General features: G+C 39.2%; 1 protein-coding gene across 1 annotated transcript in view; it reads right to left on the minus strand.

Moving 5' to 3' along the window:
- Positions 1–11,714, minus strand: part of CTNNA2 (catenin alpha 2) — a 407,233-nt gene extending 395,519 nt beyond the window's left edge. Inside the window, exon 1 of the mRNA XM_039383431.1 lies at positions 11,515–11,714. The gene's annotated coding sequence lies outside the window, so the exon portion shown is untranslated. The remainder of the gene's footprint in view (positions 1–11,514) is intronic.
- Between the last annotated feature and the right edge of the window lie 1,476 nt (positions 11,715–13,190).

Here is a 13,190-nt window from a genome sequence, read left to right on the forward strand (position 1 = left end):
GGAGCATTTGCATGTTTACATGGAGCAAGAGATAGAAGGTACAATAACACTTTTAAAGAATTAAGTTATTTCATTTCTACTATTTGCTCACATAATCTGCACACATAATCTGCACAAACCTATATTTCAGGCCCAATGCAGTCATTTTTACACCACAAAAGAACAAGGATTTCTGAAATCGTGCTCAAACCATCAGTCTACATGACAATGAAGTTAATCCTTCCAAAATTGGGAATTACATTTAAAAATTAACTTTTGAAGATTATAGTAATTTTTCACCAAATCTTGACTTGATAAGATTTTAATAACCTAACATTTTATTCCCAGTTTCACTGGGAGTTCACATACATGTGTTAATATAAGAGCCCCTCATTAATTAATGCCTTATTAATTATAGGCACGGTTTGAATGTTTAAAAACAGCAAGAGCTTCTGTGCAGAGAGATAATGAGATATCTGAGCTTCATACTGTGCATTTACATTCCAGTGCAGGGGCCAAAACACAAAGCTGATCTATGGCCCACCACCAACCCACAGGAATACGATCAATATGTTATGTACAATAAAAGGGTCATAAATCAGACATGATTATCATCAGATTCTTAATGAGAACAGAAAGAAATTATCATTAGGGAAAGTCTTTATAGATAATAGAGAAAATTATGGTTGATCATTAGGTCTGCCCTTTCCAGACACCTGGGCATGAAGGAAGGCTGAGGAGAACCAGAGCTGGATGTGGCTCTGAGAAACCTGGTCTAGTGGAAGGTGTTGGAACCAGATGACCTTTAAGGTCCCTTCCAACCCAAACCCTTGTGTGATTCCATGATCTCCATCCTTTACAGGTGCAGGGGGAAACAGAGTCACAAAGGATGAGGGAAAGGTTGAGGCACTTAATGCCTTCTTTGCCTCAGCCTCCCATAGTGAGACCAGCTGTCCTCCAGGCACCCAGCTCTGAGCTGAAGGACAGGGATGGAGAGCACAATGAAGTCCCCAAACTGACCCTCCTCTGTTTCTAATGTATTTATAGAAAAATCCTTTATTGTTTTTTATGGCAGTGTCCAGGTTAAGTTCTAGTTGGGCTCTGGCCCTTCTAATTTTCCCCCTGCATGACCTCAAACCATCCTTGCAGCCCCCCTGAGGTGCCTGCCCCTTCTCACAAAGATCATAAACTCTCTTTTTTCTCCCTGAGTTCCTGCCAAAATCTCTGTTCATGCCGACAAGTCTTAAATAAATAAAATAAAGAGCAACTTAGAACCACAAGGTCCAGAAAAAGCAGGTGAAAGGGAGTAGGGGTTATACAGTTTGGGAAGAAAAAAATATATATTTCTTAACATATTGTAGAAATACATAGTAGGAACAGAGGTTAAAAACTGACTTATCTATAACAAAAAAAACCAAAAAACAAAACAAACAAACAAAAAAAACACACACAAAAAAAAAAAAAAAAAAAAAAAAGCCAAGTATATCTCTGAAAGTCAATTAGAACAATTATGGACAAATGAGATTTGTAAACATCCAAAATCCAAATCAGTGGAGAGTCTAGATTTTCATTTTTAGTAGATATAAAAATAATTTAATATTCCATGGGCACTTCAGAACAGGTTCCTCTTCCCATTTTCATATATAAACAGCAGCCAGAATATCTTGCAGATCTGAAGTTTAAAAATAATTTTTCTTTGATAAAGGGATTAAAAAAACAGAGAGAACAAGATAGCTGGAGATCAGAATACTGTAATTTGACACTTCTCAGAGGAAAGCAGCGACTGCTATTTGAATATAACATTCTATATTCCCTCACTCTGTAAAGTATTACTGGCCTTTGTAGTATGTGAAAAATGTACTTCAGACACAGACGTGTTCCAAATGGTAAATGGAAAGGCAATAAATTAAAGCCTTTTATATATTGACTAAGCATGTTTTAGGATTCAGATATTAGGAGGCGTATTTCAAATTTTCATGCTGTCACTTTCAATGCTTCTCTCATCAACTACCACATTCTGAAACCATATCCAAAATTAAAGCCTAATCTGTATGGGAGAATGAAGCTCTTGTACAGCTTTTGAGGTTGGATGAGTGCCATGGAAAATACAGCCCAAAATAAAGAACACAGAACAAAACATACTGTAGGCAAAGAGGAGAGGAGAGGAGGGGGCAAGGAAGACTCCCAGATAAAGTTTAGTGATCCAAGGACTATTTATATCTTTCCCATTAAATGTCACTGGGTATCCACAGAATCAAGGAATGGTTTGGGTTGGAAGGGACCTTAAAGCCCATCCAGATTCAACCCTTGCCATGGTTCCACTAGCCCAGGTTGCTCCAAGCCCCATCCAACCTGGCCTTGGACACTTCCAGGGATGGGGCAGCTACAGCTTCTCTGGGCAACCTGTGCCAGGGCCTCACCACCCTCACAGGGAAGAATTTCTTCCAAATGTTTAAATCTAACCTGTCCTCATTCACCTTAAGGCCATTCCCCCTTGTAAGTAAGTAGAGATAATCTTGGTACCATGGATCAGAACCCCAGGTCCCCCCATTTGAGATGAATCTCAGCAGTACTTACTATTCCATTCTGATCACAGAAAACCTCACTTTGTTAAACTGAAAAGATATTTTACCACTTCCTTTACAAAACTTAGAATTTTTTTGACTAAGTTTGTTACTAACTGGTTGTTTTGGGGTTTTTTTTTTGTGTATTATCATCACAATATCACTTGAAATTTCCCGGTAAGTTTTTAAAAGACTGAAAATCCATCATTCAGCCCAGCAAGGGGGGAAGGACTGGAGAGGTGGAGACAACAGGACAAAACACAACGGTACTGGTGCAGAAAGAAACCTGCCTTTCCCTTTTGCCTTTGTAACATATCCCATATTGTCCACCAGCTCTTCATTTGGTGGCCACAGCACCAAGCCTGACAGAGCTCAGGGAGCACTTGGACAATGCTCTCAGGTACATGGTGGGACTCTGTGGGGTGTCCTGTGCAGGGCCAGGAGCTGCACTCCATGATCCTTGTGGGTCCCTTCCAACTCAGGATATTCTGATTTTAATCTGACTGAAACATGAAGGAATGACCAAATCTCAAGCCCACCTCCTTGACTTTCTCCCTTCAAAAAACTACTTCCCAGTTTGAATATCCAAGACAAAGCCCCTGCACTGCTCCAGACCTCCCACCAGTTTCTCTATCACTGCATTAGACAGCAGGTGACACTCTCAGCACCTTTGCTCTGTTAAAAATTGCCCTCTCTGGTGATGGAAGTTTTAGGGGACACCCACACAGGGTCATCTGAGGTCACTTCACCGCCAAGCAAAAAGGAATCTCCTTCCAAATCCTTTTGATCCAGTGGACTAAAATAACTGATTTTCCACTTCAAAGGATGAATCAAACTTTTCCTTTTCTTTCCTTTTTTTTTTTTTTAATGTTGCATTGAAGAAAATTAATTTCAGTTCAGAATTTCTGCCCAACGAAAGGCCAGTGATTTCATTTCCAGCACTCAGCTGGAATCCAGGTGATGTTTCACCAGCACAGAAATCAGAACAGCTTCAAAAGGAGAGGCTGAGATGTTCTATAGTTTCACAGTGACTGTTCTTCTAAGGGGTCAGAGCCTTCAATTCAAATCTCTACATTGAATTACACAGAGAGGCCACTTAAATACACATTCCATGAGTGCCAGAAAATCCTCCTGCAGAACACTGCTCATGGTTATCTCAAAACTTAATTGAAAAGGATGCACATTAAATGCTGTTGGGGATTACTCACTGTGAATCAAGCCTACCCAGTTTTGGAATTCCTGCTGGAAGACAGAACAGGGGAAGACAACTGCCTGTGGTGCCTCTTCCAATTCGTAAGACCCTGGTTTATTTTACTTTTTATTTAAATCCTAGTGAGACTGTTTTCCAAATTTGACCTGAATTCAGAAATTTCATGCATACTAATACTGCACTGGGATGGGTGGTGGAGTTAAATATTTACTGCAAAATATGGCCTAGTTACAATCCCTTGAGAGGGATTTTTTTTTTTTTAAACCATGCTGCATGTCTGCAATCCTTTCTTAAATAAAACCTTTCTTAACAGCAATATTACTTCTAAAAAAAAAAAAAAAAAGTAGTAATTTGAGAATCTGAGTTTAGAACTCAAGTCAAACATTTCTGGAAGACACACTATTTCCATAACTTGCAATTTAAAGTATAATTTAATTTTTGACAACTGTCAGAAGTTGACATTTTAAAGCAAATTTATTATTCCCTAATATAGAGCCACGATAGTGCCAAAATCTTCAAGAAAGACAATATAAATAAATATAGTATAAAAAAAGAAAAATCACCACATATATTAATTTATATTATTTTTTCAAACATATATCACTGCTTTTGTAAAATCTGCCTCAAACTGTCACTTTTAGGCAATATATCAAACACCAACTACCCTTTATAACACAAATACCTCAGAGACATAAGTCACTTTCATAAATTTAAACTCACATGAGCTTAATCAAAACATTAAAAAGTGAAATGAATATTAGAAAATCTCCAACCAAGGCTGGAACAGAAGCAAATCTTTTGGAAATGATGCAGAGAATAAGCACAGTTGGCTTTAGCAAGAACCAGCATCACCATCAGTTCAAGACCTCCCCAACAGCCTAAACCACGTGTACAGAAAATCACAAAATCATGGGATGGTTTGGATTGGAAGGGACTTTAAGGACCATCTAGTTCCAACCCCTGCCATGGGCAGGGACACTTGTATGCATTTCATTTTTCTCTATTTTCAGCTTCCTCCTTAAGGATACAGGACTCATTACGGGATGATGCAGGGGAAGATCATTTTAGGATTGCACAAAACTTGTAATGGGATGTTTAGAGGAGAAACCAAAAGTGGGTAAAAGGAAGGACCGAGACGATTTGGGGAGGAACAAGCACAGAAAAGTGGAGGGATAAGAGGATAAAAGGGGCCAGCTGTGTGTGAACAGACTGCTGGTCAGTGCACTTGTCTGGCCAGATTCCTGATCTCCAGCTGCTGGACAGACCATGGCATGTGGAGGTCAACTCAAACATCTGCTTCCATGTGCTTGTGGGTGTGTTTTGGGGAGTGGGGTAACTGGGGAGACCAGGATCCAGTTATGGGATAGAGTGAGAAGCTAAACCCAGCTACTGAAAGGATCTGCATTACACATACAAATATAGGTATTTTACACTTACAGATGTTCAGCTGTTGCACAGAAAGATGGAGAGGTTTGGGTTAGAAGAGATCTGCAATGAGCAGGGACATCTTCAACTAGACCAGGTTGTTCAGACCCTGACGGAGCATCCACCACCTCTTTGGGCAAACAGCTCCTGTGTCTCACAGAATCATGGAAAAGTGAGTTCTCAGTGCCTGATGTGTGTGGTCAGACATGTATATACACACATATATATATGTAAAAATGTACATATATGATCTGTGTATGTGTGTGTGCATGTGCTTACTGGGAATACATGATCAGTCTCTTTACTGCTTGGAACTGGGGCCATGGAGCTGCAGGATTTGGGAACCCCTGGCACTACTTATCTGTGCAACAACTCTCTGAGATTCTCTACACCATCTGCTTTTTCATCACGAGTGTTTTAAATCATTTCAGAAAAGGCATTTTAATGTCTTTCTGCAGCTAAATTCTCTGAGAGCTGGAAGATAATTAATGGATTGAAAAGGGTCTGGAGGAGCCAGCGCTGGAGTATTTGCATGGAATGACATTTAACGTGCCAGATTTCTGAGGAGGAGCACTGCAAAGGTGAATAACAGCTGAAGTCACTTCCACACGTAACAAGCAATTCAAAATAGATTATGAGTATTTTTTAATAACAAGACAGAGTTTTACTATGGTCAAAAAAAGAGAATATCTTATTGTACACACAGGTTCTTCTACAGTGCAGGCCAAGAGTCACTCCCCCACTAGGCAGGATCGACCACAAGCCTCATCTCATCTTTCAGAATGGAGAGAAGTTCTAGTTTGTCTCAAATAACTTCTCCCCACACAGACACACTTTCTCCTCTACCAAGAACCAGCAGACACTAACTTCTATTAGCAAAAAAAAAGTGAAGTTCTCATATAGTTCAGTGAAAAGTTTTATAAATAAACATAGGGAGAACATACATTTAAGTGAAAAGATATGGTTTTTTTCCCTAAAAAATTATTTTCTAGATTCTAGAGGGAAAATTCTAGATTCTCTAGATTTCTTTAGCACCCAACCCAGGTAAGAAACAACAGCTCAGGTTAAGCAGACAAAATCTAATGATAAAATATTAATATCAGATTCTTTTGAATTATTTTTAGGGGATCCATTGTTGCTCCTTCATACTTGCTAGATTCAGTCCCAGTATCTTACAGTTCTTTCATTCAACTCAGACTGTGGGAATAACAATCAGCCAGAAAGAGTCAGAAAAAAATATCAAAAAATCCCTGAAAGAATCAGTGCTCAGTTATTACAGTAAGAGACACCCTCACAAATCTTCAGTTGCAGATCAACCCTTCAGTTTGAGTCCAGTCACAGGGACTCAGAGTTGAAAATACACAGAAATCAGACAATGCTTCATCGCTTGCTTTCTCTGTAAAAAGAATTTCTTCCTTTCCCACCTCAAGTGAGAGCTGTATTTTTACAAGTCTTTTAATGGTTTCTACGGAAACACCCTCATGAAGTAATTTGACTTCTATATATTTTATAAACTAGGAAAAAATGCTGCAGGAGTAGCAGAGAGACAGAGAGGGCAAACCACAGCCATTAGCTGAATTCTTATTAACCAAGTGAACCACAGAGGAATGGATTATTTGTATTTTAAATGTTAAACCCAAACTATTCCAGGCAAGCTTTTAGATACTAATGGGTACAAACCCTTTTTTTTTTTCCTTTTTTCTTTTTTTCTTTTTTTTTACAAATCAAAAGGAGAGCAGAGAGAATAGATTGGTTAAATCCTGGAAAGTCTGTGGTAGATGACTCTCCTGAGAAAGTAGATCTGAAGGCATAACATGCTATGTAAGAAGATGTTCATACCCTGGACTTAAATGTTTGTAAGATAAAGGAAGGAAATCCAGTGGGAAAAGGGACAGAATAGACAAAACTAAGTACAATCAGAAAGATGGGCTAACAGAAGTGTGAAGGAGGTTCCCAGGGCCAGGGAGGGATTCAGAGAGCAGTATGATCTGCTGGTAGAGAAAACAAGGACAACAAATCAGTTACATTAAGTTTGTAAGATAACGAGGGAAAAAAAAACAAGAAGGGAAAGACATTTTATTTTTATTTTCTACTTTGCATTTCAAAACCATGACTGAACATAAGAGACAAGAAGGACCTCATGTGAAGACAGGATGAGGGTATGAGGAGACAAGTGAGAAGGGTTAACAGGGAATGTGAGACAGAGAGTCACCATGAGACAGAGGAAATTCCAGAATTTCAAGGAAATTCCGAGTTGCAAGGCAGACAAAGTAAGTGTCTAATGACACAAAGATAGCAAAGAAAAGGAGAGGATTGGGAAACTGAGATGGTTGCAGTTTTTTAATACAGTTAAGAAAGAAAACTGAATTAATTAGAGGGCAGAAACCAAAAGTCCAAAGAGATTCTAAAGAGAGTGGAAAAGTTTTAAGGAAGGCAAAATCCCATCAAGGACTTTATTCTTCAGTCAGGGAAGTCAAGACCTCCAGGCAGCGAGTGTTAAAGACCTGGGATAACGTGGCACTGCAAGGACGGGGGTTTGGGAAGGAACTGCTGGTCCAACAAGGCCTGACTGAAAGAAAATGGTTAAATCAGGAAAGGTCTCCTAAAATGCAAACTGCCTGAACTGGGGTGATGTTTTCAGCCTCAAAAAAAAATTATTGTGTATCACAAAACCGAGACAGTTTTATGTGAACGTACGTGGCATTACAAGTATCAGTGCAGAATGTGCCCCTCTCCGTGTCAAAGTGCTGTCATTGAAATCAAGAGCTCAAGTGAACTTAAAATAGCAATAAAAATCATTCTAATAACAACTAGCTTCTCTCATATGTGTATTTTGGAGTCTGCTCCCACCACCTGAGAGATGCAGATTCCCTGCTTTTCTCCCAAGGTCACTGAAGGAGACAGGAGGGAAGCAGTAAGGAAGAAGACCTTTCATAGGATTTATTTTAAAATCATCCTTTTATAAGTTTTCAAAACTAGATAACTAAAAGCATTGAAGCACTAAAAATATTATTTTTAGTGTGTTCCATCATAGAGAAAAAAATTGCCAAGAAAGTTTTGTGTCTCAGATGTTTTTCCACACTTCCAAGCTCACACATAGTCACAGAGTACATGGATCATATTCTTTCTCTACAACGTGCATAAATCTGCATGAACAAAAAATTAAGCCTACCTCAACTTTACAGTGCCTTCAAACACAAAAAACAGTTAGAGCTATTTTCTGTCCCTTGATTGAAGTACAAATTTCAAATTATGGTGTGAAGTTGTATTGACTGTGCTTGAAAAGCAAAAAAAATTATAACACAACCACCAGCTGCTGGACTAAATCATGTTTTTAATGGATGTTTCAGCCATATGCCAGAAAACTTCCAGAAAAATTACATTAAAATCAGACAGTCACTAGCACATACCTACAAACAGACACTGGCAAAGTCATTTAACTGATAGAATAAATTTACATGAATATAATGTATTTCCTTGTCTTGCCTTCTGCAGCATCCCAGACTGTCTCTTAATAAATTTAATCAGACCTGAGCCCGATGGACCTGCAGTTCTTGATAGATTTTTGTGTCAATTAGAACCTGAATTTCTCCTCCACAGGGAATTTTCTTCTTCTCTAACGATCAATAAAAGACCAGTTGCATTAAGACACCCATACTAGGAGTGTTGCAAGTATTGTACTTTTTATTGCTATGAGTTCTTCTTTACTTTCCTGCAATTCCCAGGCTTTGTAGTTTCAGGGTTCATGCTCATACAATCATGGAATGGTTTGGGTTGGAAGGGACCTTAAAGATCACCTAGTTCCAACCCCAGTGTAAGAAGACATGAACAACAAACATCCACATTTCCCAGGTCTCATTTGTCCCCCCCTGGAAGAACTTTGGTACAACCCTGACAGTACCAGAACAAACACCCACACAGCAAAGCATTCCATGGCACAGCAACTGGATTATTTCACTTAGATGGTTTTGAACTATAAGGACAAAGTGTTCCTATTATGGAATCCTTATGGGATACATAAATACACATAATTACACAGGGATGAGCTTTAGGCACAAAATATTTTCATCTTGCTCTTTGTGTTTTTAGAACCCAACTCCGTAAATCAAAACTGTTGCTCATCCTCCCACATTATTAAAGCGACAAGATCCTCAACACTACATATCCTTTGCATTCCCATTTATTCCAAAGTCTTTTGCAAACGATACAGTGCATTTGTTTCACACCCATCAATGGAAAGCAAATCTCCCTGGCAGGAATTGCTGTCTGCAGCAGGACAGAACAGCACACGGCAGCGCAGGGCAGGAAACGAGGAGCACCCCAGAGCCAGCTGTGACTGCTGGAGACATTTTTAGGTTGAGGATGTAATTATCCAAGCTGGAACCTTGCCAGGAAATCAGCCAGCAAAACACAGCCTCGGTTCATTAATCCAGCTCTTTATGTCTCTGAGCCAAACGTGTCCTCTCCCACCCCAGCGGGGCCGGTCCCGTTCGCAGGGCTCGTGGCTGCTGCTGATGGGGTTTGGTGCCTCCTGCTCTCCAAGCCACAGAATCGTGTTGAACACACCCAAAAAAAAAAGCTGCTCCACTTTTCTGACAGGCTTTTTCCCCAGCCTGCAGCGTTGACAAAAGATGAACGTCTGTATTACTCTGTATAATACACTTTAAGGTCTTTTTTTATCTCTCTGTCTCTCCCATTGTTGTTTGGGGTTTTTTAAAGTATAGATTCGAAACCAAAGAGAATAAAAGTCTTGTTGTCAATTAAAAAGTCAGAAACTCAGTCAAGATAAGACACTGTGCAACAATTTAGGCTGATGACTCAGTAGGAGGCTCCTTGGGAGAAGCTGAGTCAGCACCACAGACCCAAAGGGAGTGTTATAAATTCAGAGAGAAGGTGGGCACTCGTGTCAGCACTGAAGATGCTGAACTAGAACTTGGCATAACACAAAACAAGTAATGCAAGCAACAGGAAACTGAAGTAGTTGAAAAGTGAAAATTAATGCCAGAACAGCCAGGCATCAGCATTGAAATTCTACATAAAAAAACCAAATGAAACCCCGCCATCACAACAACAAAACCCACCCCAAAAAATAAATCAACAAACCCCCCTTGGAATACTGAAATATCATTGTACATAGAGTACACGAGTACTCAACTTGTTCTGATGTACTGGTAACTGAACATTCAAAAATCCCAAACCACAGAGGAACAGGAAAACAGTAAAACCAAATATACATACAGCAGAGAGGAGGAAGAAACAGCCTCAGGACAGAACAGACTGGAATATTCACTAATCAGTGCTTATGCACACAAAATTTTAACCCTGCCTGCTCATATGATCACTTCAGTCCAATTTTCACAAGCTGAAAAAAAACATAAATATGAGTTTTGGGGGACTAACTCACTGAAAATCAGTATTTTATGCCCAAGTCTTTTAGACTCCTTTTGAAATCCCAGTTGGAGGTGTGTCAGTCTTGTTCTAAAACCCAGGGCTGATGATACTGGCAGATGGTATCTTTATATTATAGGATTTACAATGGAATAAACCTGAAAGGTACTTAATTCTGCCACAATAAAGATAATTAGAATCAAAGTCAATAAAAAGGAAATGTTTTGTTATGGGTATGTATTGAAAACACATTTTTCTCCTATCACACAGGTAAATTTGAAAGCATCTGATACACATTTTACCTTTTGAAGGAAAATTGTCAGAGGATATCCATGATCTCAAGAATATTCATTTGTCTTTTCATCAACACCCAAATAATAATTTTTTTAATATTGCTATTAGCCTTCTATTTGCAGATTTGGATAATTTTTTATATATTTCAATATATACTTGAAATTAAAAAGTACTTCTGTATTGCTGCACTGTTTGGTTGATAATTGTTAGGATGCCAAAATCCTAATTCTACATTTGCACCCACAGGCTTTAAACCACTGCTCAGATTTAGCCAAGTGAAAAAACAGGTCATTTTGTCACAGAGCAGACTAAAAACCAAGTTGAAAATGAAACAATAAGCTTTGGCACTGGGCAGCCTGGCTGCTAAGTTATATTTGAGGCCACTGTGTGGTGGTGACAGAACAGCTAAAAGAGGAAAAAACCAAACCAAATACATTATTTTAGCAAAGTCAGAACATTGTTTATATTTGTTCCTATTCATTAAGGTATTTTAATATTTATATACCATGAGGGTTTATATATATATATATATTTATATATGGGACATAAGTTTAATTAAATTATCAAAGCATCTGATGCATTTTTTTTTTCAAAAGAAATCTTGGAAAGCACCAAACGAAGCTGTTGCCCCTTAAAGCCTTTTGTCCCACATACCTTGTTTTCGAACATCCTCCACAGCAGCAACCAGCTCCTCCTTGAGATCCTGGCTCTCCTTAGCAATCTGATCTCCTTTTTCCAAGAAGTTCTGAGTGGCCTGTTCCACTGAGGCAGCCAAAACATGAGCCTTCTTAGAGCGCCCTTTCTTCTTGCCAGATGGTCCCTTATTGCTCGTGTTCACGAGTGTTGTTACCTTTGGGCAAGAAAAGCAAGTTTTTTGTCAGTTTGAGTGATTCTCCAACTGCTAATAGGATCACCTAACTCAATTAACACCACTGCTGTCTCTTCCCTGGAAGGGATGTAGTGGTCACATGTGTTGAATAAATAAAATCTAAAAGTACGAGATCCAGCAGCACATCCCTCAAAAAAGGGTTTTCCCTTCAACCTCTCTTCAGTCTGGGCTGAGCAAATCACAGCCAAGCAGCAAAAAGAAAAAGATAAGAACCAGGTATGGCAGGGCAGTGGTGCTAAAGCATCGTTTTTGTCACTGTTTATCATTTTTTAGAAATGAGTAAGCTGATAAAATGGACAGTGAACACACAGGGGTCAGAAACCACTCAGAAATCAATTGTCCCTCGAGATAAGCACTGCCAGGGACATGGAAGTGGTGACAAAAACATCGTGGCTGTTTTCCAGGCATTAAGGTGTGAAGAGCTCCTGCTGCAAAGATTATTCAGGTTCAAACTCTTTGGGTAAGTGTTGCTTTACTGTATTTCTAACATTTTGGGGTAAGACCACAGCAGACAGCGACATCCTGTCAGGATTTAAACAGAAGGAAAATCTGTTTCCTAAAGGAATTCCTTACTGAGCTGTCAGTAAACTGATTAGAAACTTAAACCACAAAGCTTAACAACACAGCACGGGGGCTACCACAGCTTTTGGCTGGACCAAGAAGGAATCTTGCAGGACTCCAGCAGTGAAAGGTTGCCCTCTGTAAAACAGGAATACTGAACTGGGTATCACTGGGTGTTAAATGCATGAAAAAATAGCAATGGATCCATAATGCTCAGAGATCCACTTCTCCCTACGCAGGACACAAACCAGGACAGCTGAAGTGATGTACTGGTGCCCTAAGCCACACATTCACTGTAAGAATGAGGAAGAGAAAGTCTTTTGGTACCAGTGACAGAAAAACCCATGGCATATTAGCTACTTTCCCATTTTTAAAAAGCCAATGACCTAGAGCTTCATAAAAATTGCATTAAAAAATCGGAAAAAAAAATACCAAACCTAATATCTTATTAGCATAACTCAATTTTCTGGCAGGGCTTTAAAGCCAACTGGTTTATTTTAAATATCTTACCCCACCTATACTGGTACAAAAGACAGAATGTCTCTGTCAGCTTCTGTAACTAATTCATGCAGACCTCACCCAAAATTCCGTACAATTATCAAATATATCACTTGATAATTACCATAAGCTCATTTGGCAACCCTGTAATGATCCAGGCTTTGTGATCACACTAGGGAACCTTGCTCTCTTATTTTATTAAAGAAGCTTCACACAGCCCTAGCACAGATCTCTGTTGGAAAAACAGAACTTCACTAATTAATAGTTCAGCCCCATCCTGAATTAAGGTTTCCTTGCACAGCCCCAGCAGCACAAAAGGAAGGTGAGGATGCCTTTGCTGAAAGCAGAAAATTCTATTAGCATGGATTTCCCTATGGCAGAG

The sequence above is a fragment of the Pipra filicauda genome, unplaced genomic scaffold, assembly GCF_003945595.2.
Source record: "Pipra filicauda isolate LSUMZ 115617 unplaced genomic scaffold, ASM394559v2 scaffold30_size5312502_pilon, whole genome shotgun sequence".
Lineage (NCBI taxonomy): Eukaryota > Metazoa > Chordata > Aves > Passeriformes > Pipridae > Pipra > Pipra filicauda.